The 26,922-nt window shown below is 36.3% G+C and overlaps 1 protein-coding gene across 10 annotated transcripts in view; it reads right to left on the bottom strand.

Annotated features, from left to right (window-relative positions):
* The window catches only part of GULP1 (GULP PTB domain containing engulfment adaptor 1), a 260,185-nt gene that overhangs the window by 151,389 nt on the left and 81,874 nt on the right, over positions 1 to 26,922 (bottom strand). For 9 of the 10 annotated variants that reach the window (XM_034654837.1, XM_019799061.2, XM_034654835.1 and 6 more), the window contains one exon: positions 13,770 to 13,873. The gene's annotated coding sequence lies outside the window, so the exon portion shown is untranslated. Of the gene's footprint in view, positions 1 to 6,520; positions 6,615 to 13,769; positions 13,874 to 26,922 lie in introns of all 10 variants that reach the window. The other variant, XM_034654833.1, reaches the window with a different exon arrangement.

Below are 26,922 nucleotides of genomic sequence, written 5' to 3'. Positions count from 1 at the left end.
AAAAATGAATACATGGCAAAAATGACCAATATTAAGTCAGAAGTCCCCGAGTTGAACAGTGTCTTCAGTGCTCCGTTTGCTGAATGCCTGGGGGCAAGCCACTAAATTATTCTAGACCTCAGTTTCCTCATCTGCACAATGAGAAGAATGATTAAGTTTCTTATATAGTGAGTTATTTTTAAGAAGAAAATGAGTTACTGGATACAACATACGAAAGCACCAATTACACCAGTACCAGGGAAAAAGCAGGCACGACGTAAGTGAAGTTTTAAGATCGATGTTAAGTAATACATACCATACCAATCCATCATATCCGCCTGCCACTGAAGCAGCTCGATTCTGTACTACCAAAAACATGGATGAACTAACAATTCTGCAAACTGGAAAGAATAAAGGAATCCAAAAGATTGTGTTTCCTCAGTATCATAGGGGGAAAAAACTGCCTAACACCTCCTCCACACAGACTTAAAGGGCTGTTTGCAATGAAATACTAAGAGTCTGACCAGTTGGGAAGAATATGTTAAATAGCCAAATAACACTGTATCTAGGTTTGGCACCTGAAAGAAACAAGTCAGTGTTAAAAAAAAATAAGAATCTATAATTCAATCTTGAAATAATAACAATGCTACTATTTGGAAACTTTGAAAGCTCAGGAGGTAGAAAAAGTCATTATGCCTTACTACATAGACAGACACATGCATACAGCTCTCTATTTCCATAATAAATATCTGGTCCTTATAAAAGCTACTTTTTAAACTGGATTCAGTTTATTTCTGAAATGAGGAATGGGGTATAAAGAAAAGGTACATTCTTTACTCCTTAGCATTCAAACACTTTTTTAACCCATATTTGAGATATACTTGACAAGTAACATAATTTTAAGGTATATACAAATTCTTTACTTTTTTTATCAGAGCTTATTCTCTTCAAAATTGTTTACATTATCTCTCAGAAGTGAGAATAAATTGTGATGCACTCAAGTTCTATACAGGCAAAAACCTCTCCTCCCTGCTATTAACACTTACCAGATAATAACTTACTAAAACTTTGGTTATTACACCGTTTGACATTTCAACCTTTCCTACAATTTTAGCATTGAAATATTTGGCCACGTTATAATATAAAAATTAAACATAGTAATTTTGGAAAGAATCACACAAAATAAAATAAGAGCATTCTCAAAAAGTAACTCATTTTGTTTTAAAACTATGTAATGACCTTTGTTCTCCATCTTCATTCCTGATCATGAACATTATATCTCACGTTTTAAATATACAGTAGAATTTTAGGTTCAAATAGTTCTCATTTATGTTTTGGCCTAGTTGAAATGTTAAAGGACTATGATCAAGGTTTTTCGTTCACTTGATTTCTGCTTGACTTTCCTCCATTCAAGGAATATCTCTCCCACCCCTCTGCTGTTTTGTATTAATCGCACTCTGCTTACAGTACTGTGAGGTCAGTGCTACAGTCCATTTTCAGTGAGAGTGGGGGGATGGTGCCCCACATTGAGGAAAAGGCAGTTCTGACAGCTGAGTTCCCCCATGCTCATCTGCTCATCCCCTGACCACTTCACGGGTTTTCTCCAATCCACACTCACATCCTCACTGCCTGGGCCACAGGAGATACCAGGGGGTCTGCATGTGTGAATACCTGATGGGTCCTCCGCTATATCCCAACAAAGCAACCAGTTACTTATCCCTGGACTCTTGGCTTCTGCAAGAATCTGGAACCTGCCATTTCTGAGGATGGAGCATTTCTGGTGTCACACCCACCTCTGCTCAGCAGTCCTCCATTGTGCAGAGCTAGAGCTGCTGTTTTCAAATCTGATGTATCGAATCGGACATTGTATCCTCTTCTAAATTTCTCATACTTTTTGGCTTACTGAGGGTTCTCTGACTATTTTCCAGCATAGTTCTGAACTGAATTATATATATTCATTTTCTATTCTATCCAGGAATTGGAGGTTGTAAGTGGGACATTACTATGCGTGCTTGGTTTATCATAGGAATACAAAATCTATAATTTTCTTCTCAAAATATAATTTAATGTCAAGTATAGGTTTAAATGATAAAAGGGGGTATCAAAAGCTCTTTTAATAATCTCATTACCCTGAAAACTTACCATTGCCATTTGCATTAGTGTCAACTTAGGGCAAAAACTATCTCAAAATGCTATTTTCATACTTTCTAATTAAACAAAATAATAGGTCTATTTGGGAATCTTTTTATAATGATACATACTGGAAAACATGTAAATAAAACCACAAAACTGAGTATTAGGTAGAAGAATACAGTTAAGGGATTTGAAATGAATGAATTATAAGGAGGGTGGGAGATATAAAAGTGTGGGAGAAGATGAAATATGTAACGTGTCTAGCATAGAGCTGAATGTCAGACTGTCTCACAAGATAACAAGGGAATACTGACTAGGTGGTTTGGTATTTTTGGATTATCTCTTATGTTTATACATGTCTTTTTCTTGAGTAGAGTAGAGTGGGTAAAACAAGGATTCTACTTGGGTTGTAATCCCATCTTTGACCTTGGGAGAGTTTACTTTATATCTTTGTGCCTAAACTTTCCAATCTGCACACTGAGTTCTTTACCTAAAAACTTCCATATGAGGATTAAATGTGTTCAATTGTATAGACAGCTTATAATAGTGCCTGACACAGACTATATAATATCTATGTGTTCCCCTTTATTATTAGTATTAATGTTGATAAGAATCCTGTGGCAGATTTTTGATAACTCAGGAATTTAGAAAACTCCACTTAAGAAGGAGGGGGAAAAGGCCTATAAATTCCAAGCAGACATGCTGTCTAGTAGAATTCCAGGCCTACACTATCAACTGAGTCAAATTTTTCATAGGACATATCATCTAAAATATTCTTGGGATAATCTAACTAAATAATATAAAGGATATTAACTTGCTTTGAAAAAGTCAAAATCCCACTGAAATGAATAAAATGTATTTATATCCCTTTTCCATTATAATTATTGTTATCTATATTTTCTTATAAAATAATTAACCAAGAAACTTACAAACTCAGATAATAGTATATCTCTATCTATATACAAGAATAGATATAGTATATCTATTATCTATATACAAGATAATACTATATCTATTATGAAGTATATTCAAAACTATTTTTATTTGTTGGTTTTTTTTAATTTATTTTTTTATTATTAATATATAATGTATTATTTGTTTCAGGGGTACAGTTCTGTGATTCATCAGTCTTACACAATACACAGTGTTCCCCACAACACATACCCCCCAATGTCCATCACCCAGCCACCCCATTTCTCCCACCCCCCTCCACTCCAGCAACCCTCAATTTGTTTCCTGAGATTAAGAGTCTCTTATGGTTTGTCTCCCTCTCTGGTTTCATCTTGTTTCATTGTTTTCCTCTCTTTCCCTATGATCCTCTGCCTTGTTTCTCAAATTCCACATACCAGTGAGATCATGCGATAATTGTCTTTCTCTGATTGACTTACTTCGCTTCAAAACTATTTTTAAAGAAAGAGGGTCTGCTTAATTTCTAGTCATTAACAAGTCAAAGTGTAATTGAATTTTGAACAGTCCTTAAACAGCAAAATTTTTATATTTCATCCCAGGTTAGAATTAGCAAATAATTGTATTGATGAGTCAAGGCAAACAATGCTATTTAAGCAATTATCAAAATTTGAAAGAAAAGAACACTTCCCACATAAATGTCAAAATAATTTTCCTTTTTGCAGGTACTAGCCAGCATTCAGCCTTTTATTAAAATTATTATGCGACAATAATTACCCTGTCTTCTCTCTTGGTAACTCCAAAAAAGTAAATAGCCTAAAGATGGCTTGAGAGTTTTAATTGCATCTTCATATCATCCAGGATGTGTTAATGGAATAGTTGTTTAATATTCTGAAACTGGGTGGGGGGAAAAAAAAGAACATGCAAATATGTTCCATTCTCACAGCACGACCTTCGGATATAATAAAGTGGATTTAATATTAAAGCTCTAACTTTGCATTCCAGAAATCTAAATACCACTTCAGTCTTACAGAAATTAGTAAAATCTGCACAGAAATGTTGTCTAATCACCTTACATAAGGTAACCTGGGATTACTTCTTTTTTTTTTTTTTAAGATTTTATTTATTATTTGACAGACAGCCAGAGAGAGACAGAACACAAGCAGGGGGAGTGGGAGAGGAAGAAGCAGGCTCATAGCGGAGGAGCCTGATGTGGGGCTCGATCCCAGGACCCTGGGATCACGCCCTGAGCCGAAGGCAGACGCCCAATGACTGAGCCACCCAGGCTCCCCTAACCTGGGATTACTGATGACAACTTACATAAAAGGATCTATTTCTATGTTTTATTAAATTGCTCTTCACTCATATGTTTTCAAAATCAAGTGAAAAATGCTCTCAATGTGCAATTTTTGTCTACTTTTTTGTTCAAAAGTAGTAATTTCTCCCCCAATTTATCAAATGGCTACTTAACCAAGCTGAGTATATAGAATCCATACCCCCATATATATTTCAAGGTATTTTATGGAATACCTGGTTCAGGTAGTATAAATCTTTACTCACTCACCACTCTTCTTCCTCCTAAGTCAAAAGATACCCAATCCTTGAAATCAAATACTTATTTTTAGAAATACTATCCTATAAAAATTCTATTGTGGGTACATTTTATGTGCTAAAATTTACCTAAAAAACAGATTTTTTTCCTGATTATAAAAGCGGTATATGTTCATTAAGCACACTATATGTTAAAAATAAGTTTAAAATTTAAAAAAAATTAAAGTCACCCAGAAAGAGCCACTGCTAACACTGAAACCCATCTACTTTGAGTACTTCATATTAAAGATAGCCAGATACATAGTGTTGAGATTTTACTATAGATACAGCTGTGTGTCCCAATTTTGTCCTTTTCATTTTGTTCTGTTTGCATTTTATAATGGTTTTTCCCTATGCCATTAAATATTCTTTTTTTAATGGAAGTATAACTCAATACTATATTACTTTCAGATGTACAACATTGTGATTTGACATTTATATACATTATGAAAAGCTCACCATAATAAGCATAGTTACCATCTGTCACCATACAAAGTTATTACAGTACTATTGACTATATTCCCCATTCTGTCCTTATATCCATGTGATTTGAAGTTTGTACTTCTTAATCCCCTTCAATTACTTTGCCCACGACCCATATTCCGCTCCCCTCTAGCAACCACCAGTTTGTTCTCTGTGTTTATGCATCTGTTTCTGTTTTATTTGTTCATTTGTTTTGCTTTTAAGATTCCACATACAAGTGAAATCATAAGGTATTTGTCTTTCTCTATCTTATTTCACTTAACGTAATGCTCTCCAGGTCCATCCATGTTGCCACAAATACCAAATAAATATTATTTCTAAATATCATTCTTTCACTCTGCATAATATTCTTTAGTTGGATATAGTAATAATATAAAAAAATCTTTTCAGATATACTCAACAATTTCAGGTACCATTTATATGCTATTTCTTTACTCAACAGCACCTGTCCCATATAGAAAATTGCTTCTTGAACATTCTCATTCAGAAGCACCACAGCAATCAAAAGTGAAAATATACAAACTGAATCCACTATTTTGTTCCCAAGTCTCTGTCTCTGTGTCCATCCATCTCTGTCCCCCTGTCTCTCTCTCACATTTCCAATCTCAGCACCTACAACCATCATCCATAGTCTCAGAAGCTAACACCCTGGGCCATCATAGTTGATTCCTCTTATCATCCTTTGTCTATAACTCACAAGAAATCAATCCCACTTCTCAACATACCAGAATTACATTTCTTTTCCTTCATTTCCACCAGCATCTCCCTCGCCAAGCCTCTGTTATTTCAAACCGAGATTACTGCAGCTGCCTAGCGAGTTTTTCTTTCTTCAGCACTGCTCAAACACTTCTCATCTCTACTCTGTATCCCAAAGAGTGTCCGTGTAACAGAAACCTCACGTGGCCGTTCACCTGCTTCATTCCCTCTGGTGGTACCCCACTAACATTCAGGATAATGTCAGAGTCCCTACATGCTCCCTTTCCAAGTGTCTCATTAACCTCCTCACCATCGTCTCTCCTCTCCACACCTCCTCCAGCCCTGGGTAGTTTTTGCTCCAGCTGGACTGAACTGCCTTCAGTTCCCCTGATGAACTATGCTTCTTCATAAATGTTTGCAGGGCCCACCAAACACCCCCATCCTTGAGACTGAACATTCACCCTTAGTTGAGACATTGTTATTTCCTTTAAGTAGCCCAGCATACCCCAAGTATAGGCTCAGGGACTCTGCCAGGAACAGCACCCTGTACCCTGCGATACTGGGTAAAATAGCATGTCTACAAAATTCATGTTCACGCCAAACTTCAGCATTGACCTTATTTGGAAATAGGATCTTTACAGACGTAATCAGAGATAAAATCATTCTGGATTTAGGATGGACCCTAAATCCAATGACTGGTACATTTATAAGAAGAGGAAAGGAGCAGACCCACCTAGAGACACACAGCGAGGAAGGCCATGTGAAGAAGATGGAGCTAGAATTTATTATGCTGCCACGAGTCCGGGAACACCAGGGGCCATCAGAAGCTAGAAGAAACAAAGAAGGATCCTTCTCGAGATTCTTTGGAGGGAATGTGACCCTACTGACACTTTGATCTCAGACTTCTAGTCTCTAGAATTTTTGTAGTTTTAAGCTCCCCAGTTTGTGGTTCTTTGTTAGAGTAGCCCCAGGAAACTCAACCACCTCTTATCTTAAAATTACTGCAATACATGAATCGTTGTATTTCAATTCTCTCCAGACCCTAAACTCCATGCGAAGCAAGGACTAATTCTTCCACAATTTCATGTTCACTGCTAAGTACAGCAACTGACAGATGACAAGCAACTAATAAACATATGCATGAAAGAAAGAATAAATAAATTTCTCATAATAGTAGGTATCTACTGAAACCTGAGTAACACTATTCTTTAATCTATGTTAATTTTCCTTGCAAAATCTTTATTATTTGAGGTATTATTGCCATTGGAGTTTGCTGGCTTTCAAATGGCAGCTCTGAAGAGGGTTTTAGCAAATATCTATTGCCTTTACTGCCCCATATCTATTCCCCATCCTGGTCTCAAAACTTCGAAGCTCCTTTTGGGAACCCATCCTCTCCTGAGTACACAGTATCCAGAGAATTGTTAATCAAGTGCCCTCATTGCTGGCAGAGGGCAAATAATTCAAACTCAGCCATGCAGACTCCCTTCGTGAATGTGGGAGGAACAGCACTGCAACACACGATTGGTCCAGATTTTGCTGCATGGCAGTCCCCTTGGGTCTCCCCCCACCTCCTGCTTTCTAGGCCCCCTGGAGCAGTCATAACTCCTCTCTTTGCTGAAAACTGCTTCAGCTGATTACCTCCTGATTCTCTGAACTAACTTCCATCCTTTCAGCAGACCGCCTTTTTTGCTTAAAGTACCCAGAACTAGTTTTCTGTTACTTGCCATCTAAGAACAGTAATTGCCAGAGAGAGACTCTTCAAATGCAGATGTGATTACTAGGAAGTACAGATTGCTTGGATGAATCGCTGTTCTTTCACGGATGGTCACCTGATCAAAAAGGTTCCAGTCTAGGGGCGCCTGGGTGGCACAGCGGTTAAGCATCTGCCTTCGGCTCAGGGCGTGATCCCGGCGTTATGGGATCGAGCCCCACATCAGGCTCCTCCGCTGTGAGCCTGCTTCTTCTTCTCCCACTCCCCCTGCTTGTGTTCCCTCTCTCGCTGGCTGTCTCTGTCTCTGTCAAATAAATAAATAAAATCTTTAAAAAAAAAAAAAAGGTTCCAGTCTAGATGCCGAGCCACCTCACTGACTTAACTGTGCAATTTATAATTCGTGATTTGCCAATTTCCTTCTCTGGGATAGCCATTTCCACTTCTTCAAGCTTTGCTCATATTAATATAAAGCCTATTCTTCTCCCTCACTTATTTCTATCTTTACATATAAAAATTACCCTTTTAAAAATTTTTATTTTTCACTGAACTAGATTTTCTCAATGTAAATCATGCTCTAAAAAGCAAATTAAAACATTTTATAAAAAATACTAACCTCTAAACAAGTAAAGGCTTTGGTATAATATATGATGCCCTTAAAACAGGAATTATTAGTTTACATTAAAAGGCCCATAGTTCACCACTTTGTAACATAGAGACCAACGTATCTGATAAACAACCACTTTGCTAGGTTTCACTACTTCATTCAAATAGCAATTAATTAAAGAAGTCATTCATTACAATTACGTATTACATAAATGTACAGAACATTTCTTCCAATTACGTATTACATAAATGTACAGAACATTTCTTCCTTTAAATCTCTTCATTAAATGAAAACTAATGTTATTATATGGATAAAGATTAATGTGAACATCATTAATTATTGGAGAAGTATCACTTGCATATATAGATATACTGAACATAAATTTTAAATGTACAGCCAAAGGTCAGTTGCAGCAAAATGGTTTTCTTCAATTTCTTCAATGGCTTAAAGGTTATTTTCTTTTGTATTTGAGTCCTGATAAAGCATAATACATCTCCTGAATAGGATTTGAATGAGCTCTCCACTGAAGGATCTCCCTAGAGACTCTCTTCAGACAAGAGTGCTTTAGTCTTATTACAACAGAAACGGGCAGAAGAAATTATACTTCTAGTTCTTTTCTGATACTTTCTTAACATTGCATTATATTTCTGTCATCTTTATTCTACTCCTCACTATCTTGAAACACTCCATTCTATTTCTCGACTTTCTGCCTAATAGATTGTAATGTCCATGAGGATGTGTCCCTTAATACGCCTAAAAGCTTAAAACCACATTATACTTACAGTTGAATCTAAGGTTCATTTATGATCTCAAAAACTAAACTTTCGGGGCGCCTGGGTGGCACAGTGGTTAAGCGTCTGCCTTCAGCTCAGGGCGTGATCCCGGCGTTATGGGATCAAGCCCCACGTCAGGCTCCTCNATTCTTGACTTTCTACTTCCGCAGATTTACTTTGAACAGGCATTCGCCCTCACTGACCCCTAAAGTTCCCAGTCTTGCACATGAGTTCATCATTTCCTTTTCTCTTTCATTTGTTTCCATCTTAGGCTAATCTGTAAGGTTAGTCATTTTATCGGTATTAGGCTTCTTCTGTCTTCAACTCTTTCTTCTGTAACATTAGTTTACACAGATGAAAACCTATTCTGTCCTGGTCATGATACTAGACATTCTGCTCATTGCAAAAACAAGCCTGTTTGATTACTGGAGGAAGAGAACCCCAGACAAAAGCAAGCAAAAATGAAAGAACACAATATATTTGGACAATTTTATATAATTTCATTGATCTACATTAAGGAATGATTAAAGATGAAGCTTGAAATTTATAAAGTTAAGATCCAGATCGCAAGGGTCTTCTATTTCCTGAGAATGTTACATAAAGGGAGCGGCATAATCCGATTTGGGTTTTCAAAAGCCTCTTTGCAGGGAAAGGTTTGAAGGGGAAAAACTCAGAAACAGTCTGACAGCTTAGCAGCTATTTGGCTAGTTTTGAAGAAATAATAGAAGCCAGTAATCAGTAGAAGAGAGATTGCAAAGAGAGATAAGCCAGAAAAAGTTAAGGAATAGAATGAAAAAGACTGGTTAACCAATTACAGGTTATGGGCATTAATAAAAAAGGAATTCAAGCTGACTCTAAGTTTCCCAATTTGACTATCCAAATGGCTAGTAATTCTAATCAGAGAGGTAGGATACTTTAAAGAACGGGAGATAGTGTAATCTGACCTGTTGAGTTGGGTCCATCTGCATAGATACACCAAACAAATGGAGGTATCTAGAAATCTGATGGAATAGGCAGCCTCTAAGATGGCTTCCAAAAATCTCTGCCTCCTGATATTGGTGCCCTTTCATGATCCCCTGCCCTTGAATGTGGGCTGGACCTACAACTCACTTCTAAAATACCGACTGCAGAAGTGGTGGTATCTTAGTTTCCTTTGGCTGTCCTACGAAAGTACTTAAAACAACAGAAATTTATTCTGTCATTGTTGTGGAGGCCAGGACTGAAATCAAGGTGTCAGAAAGGCTACACTGCCTCTAAAGGCTCACAGGGATTTCGTTCCCCGCCTCTTCCAGTTTCTGGCGGCTCCAGGTGGTCCCTGACTTGTGGTGGCATCACATGAGTCCTTGCCTCTGTCTTCACAGGGTCTTCTCCTCCCATAAGGACACAAGTCATTGGAGTATTAGGGCTCACCTAGTTAATCCAGGATGTTTGCTCTCAAGATCCTGAGTTGAATTACCTCTTCAAAGACTCTTTCCAAATGTCATATTCACAAGTACCACAGGGTAGGACTTGAACATATGTTTTTGGGGGCCATCACTCAATTCACTACACATGGAATGACACTTCCTACATTTGGTTGTAAAGGAATGCTGTTTCCATAGTCGTGCTTACTTCTGCGCCCTCTTGGATTGCTTGTTCCAGGGAAAACTAGCTTCCATATCCTGCGGCAGCCCTACCGAGAGAGGCCCCCCATGGCTGAGTCTGGAAGTGGACTCTTCAGCCCCAGGTGAGCTCTGAAATGACTGTAGCTCCAGCTGACAGCGTGACAGCAGCACCATGAGAGACCTGGAGCCAGAAGCACCAGCTAAACTGTGTCCAGAAACTAGAAGATACTACAGAGGCACTGTTTGAAGCTGCTAAGTGTTGAAGTGATTTACCATACAGCAGTAGAAAACGAATATGGAGCTCAAAAAAATGTCAAGGCTAGGTCAACAATAATTAAGACAAGCCATGGAAATGATTCACTTTAGCGTTTAAGAAATATTTATAGAGTATCCTCTATAAAACTAACATTGTGGTGGGTTTTATTTAGATCTAAGTTTCTATCTGTAATGATAAATGATGAGCCAATCCTCAAGAATCTGAGTCTCAGGGAATGATAGACAAGACACAATGCATGGTATGACCAAGGAATGTAAACTGGGTTAAGGTACATAGCACAGAGAAGGAGGATCTGGTCCAGATTCCAAAAGTCAGAAAAGACTTCCTGGAGAAGCTAAATTCTTAACTTCCACAGACTGACCTACCTATAACTATATATTATCAAAGTTCCCTTCCTTTCAACAACACAAAATTTAAGATACCTCTAAGTAGTAAGGACACTTTTCCTGTCCATTACACTAAGACTCCTATAATAAATTTATCTAAGCTTTTATGGCAAGAACGTATATCCACTTCTGCTGCTGCTGAAAAGGCTAAAGCTAAATTATATATACAGTGGTTATTAATCTTACTTCATATTTCATGCTTTGCTTGGCGTAACTTGTTTTTACCCTTATTGTACTTTTACTTGCATTTTAAGGAAACTCAAATCACTTTTAATAATAAATAAATGAATATATTCATTTCCATATAAGGAACTGCAATGAAAGCTATAAAGAAAACACAGTGAGAGGGGACAGGAAAATCCTCAGTGTTCAAAACCAAACCTACAATTTTAACCAACAAAAAAAATCTCACTTTTGCTGTATTTTCCCCATTTTATTAATTCCATCAACACGCCCCTCTTGCCTAATGTAAAAGACCCTCCTAGCACTTACACCATGGTCTTGGTTTTTATTTACATTACTCTCACCCTAGATAAAATTTCCATTGCTTCTTGTTTGAATTCTTCCAGCATTTAGAAACACTGCTTCCTGGGTAACCCTGATCAGACTTGACGTTTCTAGGAAAACCCTACCAGTTGATAACCTAGTACCTGCATCTCAACATAATTAGCTACGGACTAGTCTGTCTAAAAATATGATTCAATTGGGGGTGCCTGGGTGGCTCACTTGATTAAGCTCTGCCTTCAGCTCAGGTCATGATCCCAGGGTCATGGGATCGAGCCCCGCAACAGGCTCCCTGCTCAGCGCAGAGTTTGCTTCTCCCTCTCCTCGTCCCCCTCTCCCCCCACTCATGGGCACACATATGCTCTCTCTCTCTCTCTCTTTAAAATAAATAAATAAAATATTTTTTTTAAAAAAATGTGATTCCATTGTTATGCTCTCACAGTGTATTATATTCTTTTGTTGGTCATGCATGTCTCATACCCTACACTACAAGCTCCTCAGGAATGAAGATTGTCGTCATCTTTTTTTCTACAGTTCCTTAAATTTTTCAAGTACCTGGCAAACAGCAAGTATTTAACAAATGCTAATGAAAATCAAAGGAAAAGTCTACAAATTGTTCTCCCTTCTTTTGCGTTTGCTCTTCCTTCCTTAGTCTAACACACATATCACTTCTATATTAAGCCTCTTAAAGGACTGCACAGACTATCTCATTCCCTTGCAATTGTTCCTTCAATGTATAAGAATGAAATATAAATATCTAAGTATAGAAATCCAGATACAAAACATATTTCCCATCACCCTGCTATATATCTACCTTATCTTTCCCTATTTCCTGAATACACCCCTTTCTTTCTCAGCTGTGCATCTTTGCTCCAACTTGGCCCTCCATTTAAATGTTCACCCATTCAAAGTTCTACCTACTCTAAAAAGCACGACTCAACTGGTCTCTCATTTGTGAAGTGTCCCTGGCACCTAGCACATTCTACTTTTACCTAAGGAACTGAAATATGTTTCTTATCTTGCCATATTTTATTGCAAATTAAAAGAGGTAAGAAAATACTTTTATATCTTCCTGTCCTTTATGTCTACCATCACCACCACCATCAACAATAATCAAATAATCATAATGCTTGGGCTTAGTACAATAATAAATTTTCACTAAATACTAGTTGAATAAAATATATTCATCATTTATAAATAATGTATTTTTAGACAGTATAGAAAGATGATGCATATATAATATTCACTTTTCTTTCACACGTAGTTATGTAAGGGACATACTGGCTGAATATACGTGAGTAGAGAATAGTACTACTTACAAGTAAATTTTAGAATATTAACTTAATTTTGAATTTTTCCTTCAACATAAACTAGGTTTTGTTTGGGAATTTCTTTGAATGAAAACATTTTAAGTCATGGATCAACATTTTCAAAAATGGTAAAAAACTAACTCATTACTACTTTCTGGGGGTAAATTCAGAAATAATAAAAAGCCTTTGAAATATCATAGCCACTGAGCCAGTGATGCTAATTTTAGTAACTACCAATGCAAAATGAGTGACATACATACCAAGCTATCTATAAAGATATTGTCTGAATAATAAACACAATCTAAAAAATATTTTTAAATCATGTTTATATTAACAAAGAAAAATATGAAACAATTCATATTCTCAGAACAAAAATAGATTTGTTACAAAAATAATAAAGAAATTCAACAAAGAATACATATCTCAACTTTGTTTAAAGGGGGAAATCAACAAACATTAAATGATATAGAACAAAATGATAACAGAACTTTTTGTTTTTATTTTTGCTTAAGTAGGCTCCACGTCTAGTGTGAAGCCCAACTCGGGGCTTGAACTCACGACGCTGAGATCAAGACCTGAGCTGATATCAAGAGTCAGACACTTAATCAACTGACCCACACAGGCATCCCAGGAGGTCATTTTTTAGATAAACAGGCTCATTTGTGATTTTAATTTTATTTTGCTTTTATGTATTTCACCATATTCTGCAATAAAACTATCTTTTTAAATATTTGGTACAAAATAAAAACATTGTTTATAGTTTCAAATCTTTTTTCAAAATGGTGGTGCATATAAACAATCACTTTTTCTTACCTGGACGTGCTTGAATACAGTTGAAAGAATATGCAGACGCTTGACTTTGAATGAATAGCTTCAATCATACAGTTGCCATCTGAGTTCTTCAATCACTTTCTCTCCTATGAATATCAGAGGGAATCACATGTAACTAAAAATAATATTAAAACTGGACTGAGTAGAAGTAACCAATAATTACATTTATGTGTATTTTAATTCAGAGCTTATGGTACATATTCTAAAATTCTAAGTATGTTTCTTGTGAAAGTTCAAGAAGTTATCTAATAAAAAAACAGTGGTAAAGCGTGCAGTTTTTTTGAAAAGATAGATTAACAGATTGCTAGATAAGGTCAAATACCAAAATTGCTAGATAATAAGTTAAGTGTTTTAGCTCATGGATCTGTTACCATGAAAGCACAGTGACGGCTGGTTGACAATACACCCCTTCCCCCTGCGGGCTGCACAGCTAGCCCCAGCTATCTCCTTCAGTTATCAGCTAATTAAACCAACCAAGCGCATACTCTGTCCCTGATTAAGAAGATGAAACAATTTTAGAAAGCACTGACCTATTTTAACTTTCATTTCACTTCCACTGCTATGGAGAAGCGTTTAGGTAACTTAGCCTTCTATTCATTCTCATGCTATATGAGAACAGACATAGTGGCTGATTAAGATTTTTACATTTTTTTATTCCAACAGACGAAAGGAGAAAGCTTTTTCAGATGCAACACAAATTATGCCTTCCCTTAATTTGGTCACTTCAAATGTACCTCTGATATGAATTTCAAATACTAGCAAAAATATTCACAGTATAATATGTCTTCTTGCCAAAACAACTGTTTTTTCTGTTTTGTTTTGGCAAAAATACAAAAATGTATCTTACTCTTTTGTTCTGTTTCCCTCCATAACTTTGATACAGACCGTTGGTAAAGCCAGATCTATATTTTTGACTTTCTCAAATTATAGACTGAAGACAGATCTTAAATATTTTCTTTCTGCCTCTCTGTATCTAAGCCAGCTGAATATTCTGAACACTACGTTTTTCCCTCTCAGCCACAATTTTCTTTAGAAGTCTGTTTGTCTACTTGTTCATGCTATTCCTGTTGTAACAAAACTTTAGAAAGGAAAGAATGATCTTCGTTTAGGTGGCCGCAGAGGCAAACTCTTGAGGTAATAATTCAAGTAAATAAGTTTGTTTGGGAGATGCTAAAGGAAAGGGTTTACAGACAGATCATCAACAACACCTACCACAACAGACTACTGTAAAATCTGGATTAAAATAGGAGCATGGTTTATTTTAAAGCCATATATGGATATTTTATAACTTTAGGTAAAAAAGTTTATTTACCCAGTGATGCTATTATTTATTAAATCACATGGTACTCTCTTAGTGTTTACTGAATCTTAGGGTTTATATAGGATACAATTCATTTTCTCTTTCCTCAAAATGCAAAGGCTCCATTACCACACCCCTCCAGCTTTAGAAATCAAACATGACACAGCTAAAAGGTAACCATGAAACTATGTCATGATTTCCAAAGTGACTGACTAGATCATTTTTCTTTTTTGTGTTGGGAACAACTGAGAAAAGGGGAGAAAAAATTAGTTCTTTTTTAGCATTAAGGATAACTTTTCTATTTTGTGCAAATATTGGTCTTACGAAAATAAATAAGAAAGAAATCACCCAAGGTAACATAAGTAAACAGATTATTCCAAAAAAATCCCATTCCTAAATATTATAGGAAAGTAAATATTTTCCTTAAAGTAAATTAAAGCAGTTAATTCAATTTAACATCCGCAGTCTGTATTTCTATCTCAGATTGACTGAAATCCAGTCTTACTGAGGAAATGTTTTCAGCCTAGAATATTTTATGCAATGTGACAGAAGAGAGAAGAGCACTAAAATACCCACATCAAAAAACAAGAATGAACTTGTGCCTACTTCTATCTTTCTTCTTGCAAGAAAATGGCATGCACTCTCAAGTGGATCTATTGTCCCATGTCTGATATGATTAAATTTCTGCACATAAAGAGCATTTGCAAATATTCTTGCAAAAAATGAAATATGCTTATGGGTTGTTTTTTTGAATATTTTTTTATTTTAAAATATAAAATCTTGTTTCCAAGAATGATTCTTAAAATTTTATTATGAGCATAGTATACTCAATTTCATCTTATTTTGCCACCATTTATTATATATTGACATGAAATTTGAAGATGTGTATGAAATTAAGTGAGGCCAATCATTTCTTTACCAGAACTTTGATTTTTCCCAACAGTATTAGTTTAAGAAACTAACATTATTAGCACTGCAATATGACTAGATGCTTCAATCTGTCAATGCAACATGGCATCTTTAAATATTTCATACACAGTAAAACCAACTAAAACAAACAAGCCAAGCTACGACATATTTCTACTTGTCATCTAATGAAATAGAAACCAGCATTATCATAATCTTAAAACTTTTTCAAAATCATTTTGCTACTTATTTTTCTTTTTATAGCTAGCCCCAAGAAGTGATTAGCAATGTCTCGAGCTAATTTACAAAATGTTGCAAAAAGAGTTTTCCTAGATATTCATCTTTTATTCCCTCTGGGTATCTAAATTCAAAATATACAAAATCAGATCCTTGGCCTGTGATTTTCTTTTTCCTTTTTTTCCCCTTTGTCTTGTGATTTTAATTAAGTACTACAATTTTCGTTCAAGCAGAAACGTGGCATTATTAATCCCTCACTTTCCTTACTTTTAATCCTTCACTTTCTTTAGTTTATCGTCATAAAGTTAAATCAGAATAAATTCAATTCCTCTTAATACAAAGACCCCATTTTGTTTCTTCTCCCAGTTTATGTCCTCACCAACACTTCAGCAGTCAGCCATGATCAGTCTAACAAGTAATCTGATCATATCACCCTCTGGACAAAGTCCAAATGTCTTAACATGCGTTAGCTTATTAGTCCAAATGCCTAAGAATCTTTCCTTAATGATGTCTCTTCAAATGTTTTACTCTAATGCCCCAGGAAAAGGCTATAAACTGTCATAGTAGCTTGGGGCAGTAATTTCCTGTTCATTTTAGTCTTCTTACTGAGGCAGTGGCATATATATAGGCATAATATACTCCTATGCTCTAAAGAATGTAAAGTCGGAAAATTAATTTAGTTCATTAGACAAATATTCATTGAGCACATACTGAATACCCAACTGTATCAGTCATTAGGGAGAAGAAAATAAGTCCACGTTCTCTGCATTTGTCAACTGATAAGGACGATGTTAACAGCAAGGTCAAGCACTAAAGAAACATACAGAATGTTTAGGAAAATCCTGCTAAAAAAGATGGAATCTGTGAACCTTCAGTTTAGAAGTTATCCAACGAAGAAACTGGGAAAGGCCACAGGTGGCAGAGGGAACATCATAAGCAAAGGCACAGGAACAAGAAACAATGTGCCACCATCAAGGATAGGCACGTGGTTAGGTATATGTGATTTGAAAAGAGAATGCTTAAGAAATTGTTTTATAAGAGATATCAGCAGTAAGGTAAGGCCATAGAAAGAAGGCTTTTTTTTTTTTTAAAGATTTTATTTATTCATTTGAGACAGAGACAGAGAGAGAGAGAGAGAGAGCATGAGCAGGGGGAGAGGCAGAGGGAGAAGCAGACTCCCTGCTTGAGCTGGGAGCCGGACGTGGGGCTCCATCCCAGGACCTGGAGATCATGACCTGAGCCAAAGGCAGATGCTTAACCATCTAAGCCACCCAGGTGCCCGCATATCAGAAAGGCTCTCGAATGCCATACTGTGAAATTTGGATTTTACCCTAAAGACGGCAGGAGTATGATAAAACAGGGAAGTGGTGCAGTAAGATACGTATTTTAGGAGGATCATGTGGTGAATGTGGCTCTCAGGAGGCCATGAAAGAGAGAAGGTGAGGCAAGCAAACTGCTCCTTAGAAATCTATGTATATTTGTTAAACGGTAATGCAAAACAGAAACAGACTCTAGACATTCATATTTATAAGATGTAAACCTGGAATGGTGGTTGGAATTTAACTTCTGTAGGAATAGAGCAAGACCAAGACAACTCTGGCCCTGGGCTTTCCTATTCTCAGAGATGTCAGTCTGGACCAAGAATTCATATCATCTGTTGTCATTCCAAGTGCATTTTAAGTTCCCTTTCCTCAGCTCTCATTACAGAAAGAAATAAGTGACAGAGGATGACACATGACAAACTATTTCAGAATTAATAACAATTTTAAATTCGCCAATTTAAAAAACAAATTCAACCTAGTTCTTTCGTCTGCATTTGACATGAAACTTTGAGGTGCTTCAAAGCTGTCACCAGTAGGAAATTTTCCTAATTAGAAGTAGTAGGAGAACGATTATCAAATCATTCACCCTTTCTGGTGAAATCAGTGGTAAACACAATTCACTTTCTGTGAAACCTTTGGTTACTATATTTTTCAGCCTAACTAGGTTAAGGCAGAGCCTGTGTTCTTTTTCAACATTAACTCTTCACAAACTCTGGTCTCTCAAATATTAAGAACCTTTTATGGAAAAAAACACAGCCCAGCAATGAGGTGAATTGTAATGCTGACAACAGGTCGCAGGTTAAAAATTCATGACTTGAGTTAATGAATGATGTAGGACAGAGTGAAATTCATAGCAACGTAGAGAAACTTTTTCAATGCAATAGGCATTCGAAGAATAAAATAATTTTGACTAGGGAAAGGGATGTAAATCTTAGAAATGTCTGGAGGAATGAGTAAAATAGAAGAGCAAGAGAGCAACTGGAGAGAAAGCTATTCTCCTTCAATCAGTCATCAGAAGTTCTGGGATTTATTTACTCTGTTTGAGCCAGGAAGGTGACATGCACATCCCCGATCGATCACTGGGAATGCAGAGTCACTGATTCACTCAGGCCAACCAGGGTGCGTTCCTGGAGATAAGTATAGTCAGTTCTCCCAAATCACATGGCTACTACACAGGATAAAAGTGCTCCCACCAAGAAAATCTAGCCTATTATAAACACAGTGGTAAGGAAATTAACAAATAAACACTAACTATATATCATATGAATTTAGAAAGAAAGAAAGGAGATATTCCATACACAGCAGTAATCACTGTGCCTGGCACATAAAAATAGGACTTAGTAATTGACAATCATTTTATTACTTCTGCTGTAGTTCCATACTTTCATATTACAAAGAAAACTGCAACACATAGCTTTGTACAAATTATTGCTGTATTATGGCTTCCTAGAGGTGAAATAACTAGTACAAAAAGTACTTGATCTTTCAGGTACTTTCATACATACCACTAAGTTGTTTTCTAGAAAGATGTACCAACAAAGGCGTCCACCAATAGCAGATGATATTGCTAATTTCAACCATCCTTGCAAGCAACAATTTTTTTCTTAATCTCTTGACAATTTGGTTGTTCAAAAATTTATCTTATTCTAAAATGTGTTACTTCTTTAACTGCAAGTGAGGTACAACTTTTATATGTTTAATTTATTAAATACTTATTTTATAATTTTTATTTTCCTTTTAGTATACTGTTTTTATATTTTAATGAGGTTTTTTTGAGATTTTGATACAAATATATGCCTCAGGGCCTTTGGACTTCTTATTTCCTCTGCCTTCATTGTCTTCTCCCAGGTAACTACATTCATCACTCGATTCTTTCTTTAGATAAGGAGAGGCTGGTTTTCAGTTTCCCTGAATGTCAGTTACATATTTACCTACAAAATAATGTAAGTTGCTAGTCCTTACTTTAAATCTTAGCTATGAGCTGATACGAAGGCTTTAAAGCAGCTAAATCATTATCAAAGGTGTCAAAGATTTTTATTTAACGGTTATATTTGTCTAATATATTTTATAAATTTAATTAGTTTTAATTTTTTTAATTAATCATCTTAATACTAGGATTATTTCTAATACACTGAAAATATGGATTTCAACACGACACTCTTTAACAATGGAACTTTTTCCAAATATTCTCCATATTTTAAGCTCCTTCCTTCTGTCCTTCCTTCCTTCCTCCCTCTTTTCTTCCTTCTTACTTTCTCTGCACTCTTCTTTCCTTCGTTCATCTAAGAAAACAAAATCATGAGTCATTACTCTTCACTGTAGTATTTTAATATATTAAAACATATTCAGGAGACTAAAAAAATATTTATAAAACACCTATGCTAAAAGCCACCCTTAATTTTTGAAAAACTTTATTACTAAAAAAGTTGTAAAACTATATATTTCAGTGTTTGTGGAAATGGAGCACCTACTCAATAAAGGCTTTTATTAAGCATTTTTGTAAATAGCCACAAAACAGAGACTGTTCAAATGAAGGAAATTAAGAAACTGTGGTTGATTCCTTAATAAAAAATTGGGGTGGAAAACATTCATTAACTTGGGTTACATAAAGAGTCATTAGTTTAATTTTTCCAGTCCTGTGGAGTTTAATTTTATTCATGTTAATATCTATGAAGTATGTAATGTATTTAAAGGCAAATTTCAGTGAGCTGTATGTAATTCAGTGTTCCAATTCCCCACAGTTATAGTGGGGGTTGGGGAGAAGTTTTATTCATCTTTGTCTCTACTCTAAATTAATTGCAATATCATCATAACTGGATATAATTAAATTATACAAACACTACTCAATAAAATCTAGAAAACCTTCTGTATCAACATAATTCCCCACATAAAAAGTATATAAACGCATCTACTATTAATTAATTATTATCTTACAGATGAGAAAATAGCCTTTTGAGATGCTATCATCACAAGTATTTTATATGTTGACTGGGTATGTTTCAAGGCCTTTCTTCAGCAATCAAACATTTTCAGTATCAAGATTTTGCAATCATCCTTTATGCTGACCTACTATGAAATATTAGTGTGCCATTTTAACCTGCTGTTCTTTTGCTCAATGGTATTTTCATCTAACAGCATACATTTCCCTCTTCATTTAATTTAGTATATATATACATTGTGCTTCCTGCCACCACTTCCCTGGAAAAACAAACAAACAAACAAAATCACATTCTCAACACTGCATCCTGGGTTTTCTTTGCAGACCTACACTCTCCCCTTCTTCCTGGTAGTTATGTTTGAATGAGTGAGGGTGTCTCTAGAGCTAGTTCCAAGACTGGCCAATGAGAATACCAGGACCCTAGTCATAACTGGTTATTCAGGAATGGAAATGTGCGCTATGTTATTAAAAGAAGGAAAATCATATCAACACCTTTTTCTAAAACTTTTTAGAAAGAAGCAATCTCTTTCCATTTGAGTTGATTAAACTGATGACTAAAAGACTGATGGCCATTTTGTCCTCAGGTTTCCTACCTTCAAACAAATTCAACTCCATGAAAACCAGTTACGAGAGAGAAACAACTATCTGAATGCCTGGATTCAGCCTTGCCCAAAGCATCACTCTAGAACTTTAAATTATAATAACCAATATATATTTTGTTTTAACTGAATTTTAATTGGTTTTCTGTCTATTTCAACCAAATGATCACTCTGGGAATATATGCTATTTACTAATGTATATTATATATTTCACTGAATTTTCATTTGCCTGTCTCCAAATTTAGCTAACAGTATCAAATGGGCCAAATAATTGAAAGATACATTGAAAAAAAATAAAATTTTCTACAAAATTGTTATTCAGCTACTTTTTTGGTGTTTTGAAGATATCTGCCGCTATTAGAAGCTGAAAAGGATACGGAAGGTCAGATGATTCTTCAGCAGATTTTTAAGAATTAAAAGGGGAGAGGGGCACCTGGGTGGCTCAGTCCGTTAAGCTACCAACTCTTGATTTCAGCTCAGATTGGAACCCCAGGGTCCTGAAATCAAACTCAGCCCGGGGCTCTGTGCTTAGCGGAGAATCTGCTTAAGATTCTCTCTCCCTCTTCCTCTGCCCCTTTGCCCCGACCTCTCAAATAAATAAATATTTTTATTATTATATTTGCCTTAAGATTTTATTTGAGAGAAAGAGACAGAGATAGCGAGAGAGAGCACAAGTGGAGGGGAGGGGCAAAGGGAGAGGGAGAAACAAGCTCTCTGTTGAGCTTGGAGCCAAAGCAGGGCTGGATCCTTGGACCCTGCCTGGGTTCATGACCAGAGCCAAAGGCATATGCCTAACCAACTGAGCCACCCAGACACTCCATAAATATTAAAAAAAAAGAAAAGAAAAAAGAATTAAGAGGGAAGACTTACATAGTTGAAAATGTCTGCTTTTCAGGAAAAAACTTCCGGTGGAAAAAAGACACTCTCTTCAATAAATGGTGCTGGGAAAATTGGACAGCTACATGCAAAAGAATGAAACTTGACCACTCTCTCACACCATACACAAAAATAAACTCCAAATGGATGAAAGACCTCAATGTGAGACAGGAATCCATCAAAATTCTAGAGGAGAACATAGGCAACAACTTCTATGACATCGGCCAGAGCAACCTTTTTCACGACACATCTCCAAAGGCAAGAGAAATAAAAGATAAAATGAACTTATGGGACTTTATCAGGATAAAGAGCTTCTGCACAGCCAAGGAAACAGTCAAAAAAACTAAGAGACAGCCCACGGAATGGGAGAATATATTTGCAAAGGACACCACAGATAAAGGACTGGTATCCAAGATCTACAAAGAACTTCTCAAACTCAATACACGAGAAACAAATAAACAAATCATAAAATGGGCAGAAGATATGAACAGACACTTTTCCAATGAAGACATACAAATGGCTAACAGACACATGAAAAAATGTTCAAAATCATTAGCCATCAGGGAAATTCAAATCAAAACCACACTGAGATACCACCTTACGCCAGTTAGAATGGCAAAGATAGACAAGGCAAGAAACAACAATTGTTGGAGAGGATGTGGAGAAAGGGGATCCCTCCTACATTGTTGGTGGGAATGCAAGTTGGTACAGCCACTCTGGAAAACAGTGTGGAGGTCCCTTAAAAAGTTAAAAATTGAACTACCCTATGACCCAGCCATTGCACTACTGGGTGTTTACCCCAAAGATACAGACGTAGTAAAGAGAAGGGCCATATGCACCCCAATGTTCATAGCTGCATTGTCCACAATAGCCAAATCATGGAAGGAGCCGAGATGCCCTTCAACAGATGACTGGATTAAGAAGCTGTGGTCCATATATACAATGGAATATTACTCAGCTATCAGAAAGAACGAATTCTCAACATTTGCTGCAACATGGACGGCACTGGAGGAGATAATGCTAAGTGAAATAAGTCAAGCAGAGAAAGACAATTATCATATGATTTCTCTCATCTATGGAACATAAAAACTAGGATGATCGGTAGGGGAAGAAAGGGATAAAGAAAAGGGGGGTAATCAGAAGGGGGAATGAAACATGAGAGCCTATGGACTATGAGAAACAAACTGAAGACTTCAGAGGGGAGGGGGGTGGAGGAATGGGATAGACTGGTGATGGGTAGTAAGGAGGGCATGTATTGCATGGTGCACTGGGTGTTATACGCAACTAATGAAGCATCGAACTTTACATCGGAATCCGGGGATGTACTGTATGGTGATTAACATAATATAATTTAAAAAATCATTAAAATAAAAATAAATAAATAAATAAAATAAAATGTCTGCTTTTTTTATTTTGTTTTGTTTTTGTTTTTGTTTTTTTTTTAAGATTTTATTTATTTATTCAACAGAGATAGAGACAGCCAGTGAGAGAGGGAACACAAGCAGGGGGAGTGGGAAAGGAAGAAACAGGCTCATAGCAGAGGAGCCTGATGTGGGGCTCGATCCCACAATGCCAGGATCACGCCCTGAGCCGAAGGAAGACGCTTAACTGCTGTGCCACCCAGGCGCCCCTGTTTTTATTTTTGAAAATGTTTATGTTTTCTTAAGAAATGATATAATATAGGGGCACTGGGTGGCTGAGCTGGTTAAGCATCTGCCTTTGGCTCGGGTTATGATGCCGGGGTCCTGGGATGGAGCCCCACATCGGGTTCCCTGCTCAGTGCAGAGCCTGCTTCTGCTTCTCCCTCTTGCTCTGCCCCTCCCCTGCTTGTGCTCACTTGCTCTCTCTCTAATAAATAAATAAAATGTTAAAAAAAAAATGATACAATATAGGCTTTCATGAAATGTAGACTGCAGCCTTACAGTAATCACATCTTAACTTCCACTGAAGAGAGCATAAATGTGATTGATTTATACAACTGGTAAACACATTCAGGATGGATATGAATAACTTTATAAATCTGATATGCAATAGGTGATGTGGAACATAAAATAATTTAAAAATTACACAAGATGAATAATATCTCTTCATTCCTGATGAATTAATGTTATGTTTTACATAAAAGCAAATAAAGACCAGATTGGCAGATGAACAGAATTATTCCTACCTGATTCCACTCTAATAAGGTACTTTCATATTTCCTTGGAGCTTCTCACAAAGACAACACCTAAGTAAACATTGTGCCTTACGAACTGGTCACAGAAGTTTCTAGGGCAATTATTTATGTTGACACCTGAACCTTTAATAGCTTTCCCCTATCTGATAAGGATTTGATATCTACTATGTAGTATCTGAATGGCCTATCAAAAATAAAGACTTATACTATCAGTGTTTACAAAGCTGTAAAAATAAACCCAACTTTATCTTATAATAGAGTTAATAAGGATATATCAGATACCTGGGTTTACAACTTCATAATTTATTTTTAAAGACTCAGTGCACAAAATATCATAAGGCATTGAGAAGTTCTCCCCAAATAAATGTCAGCTATAAAGAAAGAAAAGTTTAGCTTACCAAAGCTCATTTTTCTTCATTGTTCCCTTGTTTAAAAAAAAAGAAAAAATTATGACCATTTTCCTTTTTTCTTTTTTTTTTTAAGATTTTATTTATTTATTTGACAGAGAGAGAGACAGCCAACGAGAGAGGGAACACAAACAGGGGAAGAGGGAGAGGAAGAAGCAGGCTCCCAACAGAGCAGGGAGCCCGATGTGGGGCTAGATCCCAGGACCCTGGGATCAAGCCCTGAGCCGAAGGCAGATGCTTAACGACTAAGCCACCCAGGCGCCCCCATTTTCCTTTTTTCTTAAATAAATTCAAATGTAATATCCTATCTAAATAAACATTGTTCTCCAAAGATACCTGATCCTTCCCTAGAATTTCTTCTCCATTTTTCCCCTCTCTTTGAGGCTTTAGCTCCATCTCAGAGAATTCAATAAACTATAATCACTGAAGAGGTCATAGATTATAACTATATGTTTGAATCATTCCTTCTCCCAACCTCACAGGATAGAGGCTATGCTATCAAATGAATATATAAAATACTTATAATGAACAAGCATTATATTTACCCAAGCTATGAACTTCTCTTCAGCCTTCTCTGTTACACATTTTCCTCATCAGTAGGGAGTTATTTCTATCCTGACAAAACATCAAAGAGATCGCTAGTTTTTCAGTTGTAATTGAGTTACTTTGTGATAAATGAAGATAGTTTCCTATCTGTGAGCAAAGAAGATTTCAATCATCTCATTTGAACCTAATCTCCCCAAGCTCCAGAAAAGATAGAGCAGGCCTTTTTTTTGTTCATAGATTTATCAAAAGAGTAAAAAACGTGGAAATGTCATAATTAGGTCAAATCTAATTTCACTGGACAAATATTTTACATGTAAGTTAGGTCAAAGTAACCGAGCGAGCACTTGCCACATGATGATAGTAACACCTATGCTTCCTCTCGGGGGTATTTTCAAAGGAGTTACCTATCTATAAAAGCACTTTCAGAAGTGTAAAGTACTATACAAATATGAGACCATGTTACTAGTCTAAAAGGATACATTCCGGGAAAAGTTATAACTTGTGCTAAAACTGTAAAATTTGCAACCAAATTCCCCTTTTCCAACAAGTGATGTCCGAGTCCACACTTGCAAGCAAAGTTTCTGCAAAGACATTTTATAAGAATTCAACACTGAGCCACAGAGAAAAGAATACCATGTAATATACCAAGTATATCTGATTTCCAAGCTCTGAGTAGTTAAAAGAAGCAAATAACCAAAAAGCAGTCTTCCAAATGCTCTAAATCTATGAACAAGTGGAAAGTACTAACGTTAGCCATAGCAGGTCCCTCCTCTGGGAAACTCTTGACTAGGTGACACTAGGCAAACCAGTTTTTATCTCTTTGCTATGCATGAAAACACTTAAAATCGAATCAGTACAGTGCACTCTTTCAGACAATGAAGACTTCATTTCATTCAGTTACTTAAGATCATATTACCAAGTGCACATCCTCTATCTGTTTTGCTATAACCATTTACAGCAAAAAAAGCAAAATGAAAGCAACAAAAGCCTTCCAATCTCACAGACTGAAGCAAAGGGAAACAATGACCTAGCTACCTGTGGGATAGACTTACCTCTCTCTCTAAAATGTAACTGAAAGCTAGTGCACTAGTTTATAATAATCAGTGATATATGAATATGCTCCTTCCTCATCTCTGCCCAGTTTTACTCATCCAATGACATTACTGAACACCTGCCCAGTGTTGTACAGTGGGGATACCGACGAAGTCATGAAGCTTCTCATCTGGCAGAGGAGTCAGGCATGCATACGAACTACAACCTACTGTTATAAATGCTAAAATAGATGTCATCCTATTAAGCACTTGCCTCTAACTTAATTCTTACTATCTAAATAATCTATTCAAACTAGTTCCATGCTGCTGATGATGAGTGTGCAAGTTTAACTTTTCAAAATGTTTTCACTGTTATGACATCTTATTTCCAAAACAACCCTGTCCCAAATATAGGGTCCTTCTTTTACCAAAACAAAAATCAATACTAAGAGATGAGTTACAAGCATCAGAGCCGAGACCACAACTCAGGAATTCTGACCCTTATTATTTCCTTTGCACTACTAGAGGACAACCCTCTGGTTTGCGTGCTAAAATCCTGTGTACCCTTTTCATTTTATTTCACTTTTTTTTCCAAACTATGTATATTGATAAAAACGTTAAAGAAAAATCCTCACCTATTATGGCTAAAGCAAGCTCGTGTGAGAAAACGATTCTACACCATGAATTTCCTATTGCCAAATGAAATAATGAAGTTTATTTTTTCTATTAGTACCTGCCAAGAACACCTACTACAGAAGAAAACAGACACAGTGTGAAGTCTGAAAAATATCAGATGC

The sequence above is a fragment of the Ailuropoda melanoleuca genome, chromosome 2, assembly GCF_002007445.2.
Source record: "Ailuropoda melanoleuca isolate Jingjing chromosome 2, ASM200744v2, whole genome shotgun sequence".
Taxonomy (NCBI): Eukaryota; Metazoa; Chordata; class Mammalia; order Carnivora; family Ursidae; genus Ailuropoda; species Ailuropoda melanoleuca.
The sequence above is the reverse complement of the archived record's forward strand: the minus strand, read 5'-3'. Positions and strand labels throughout refer to the sequence as shown.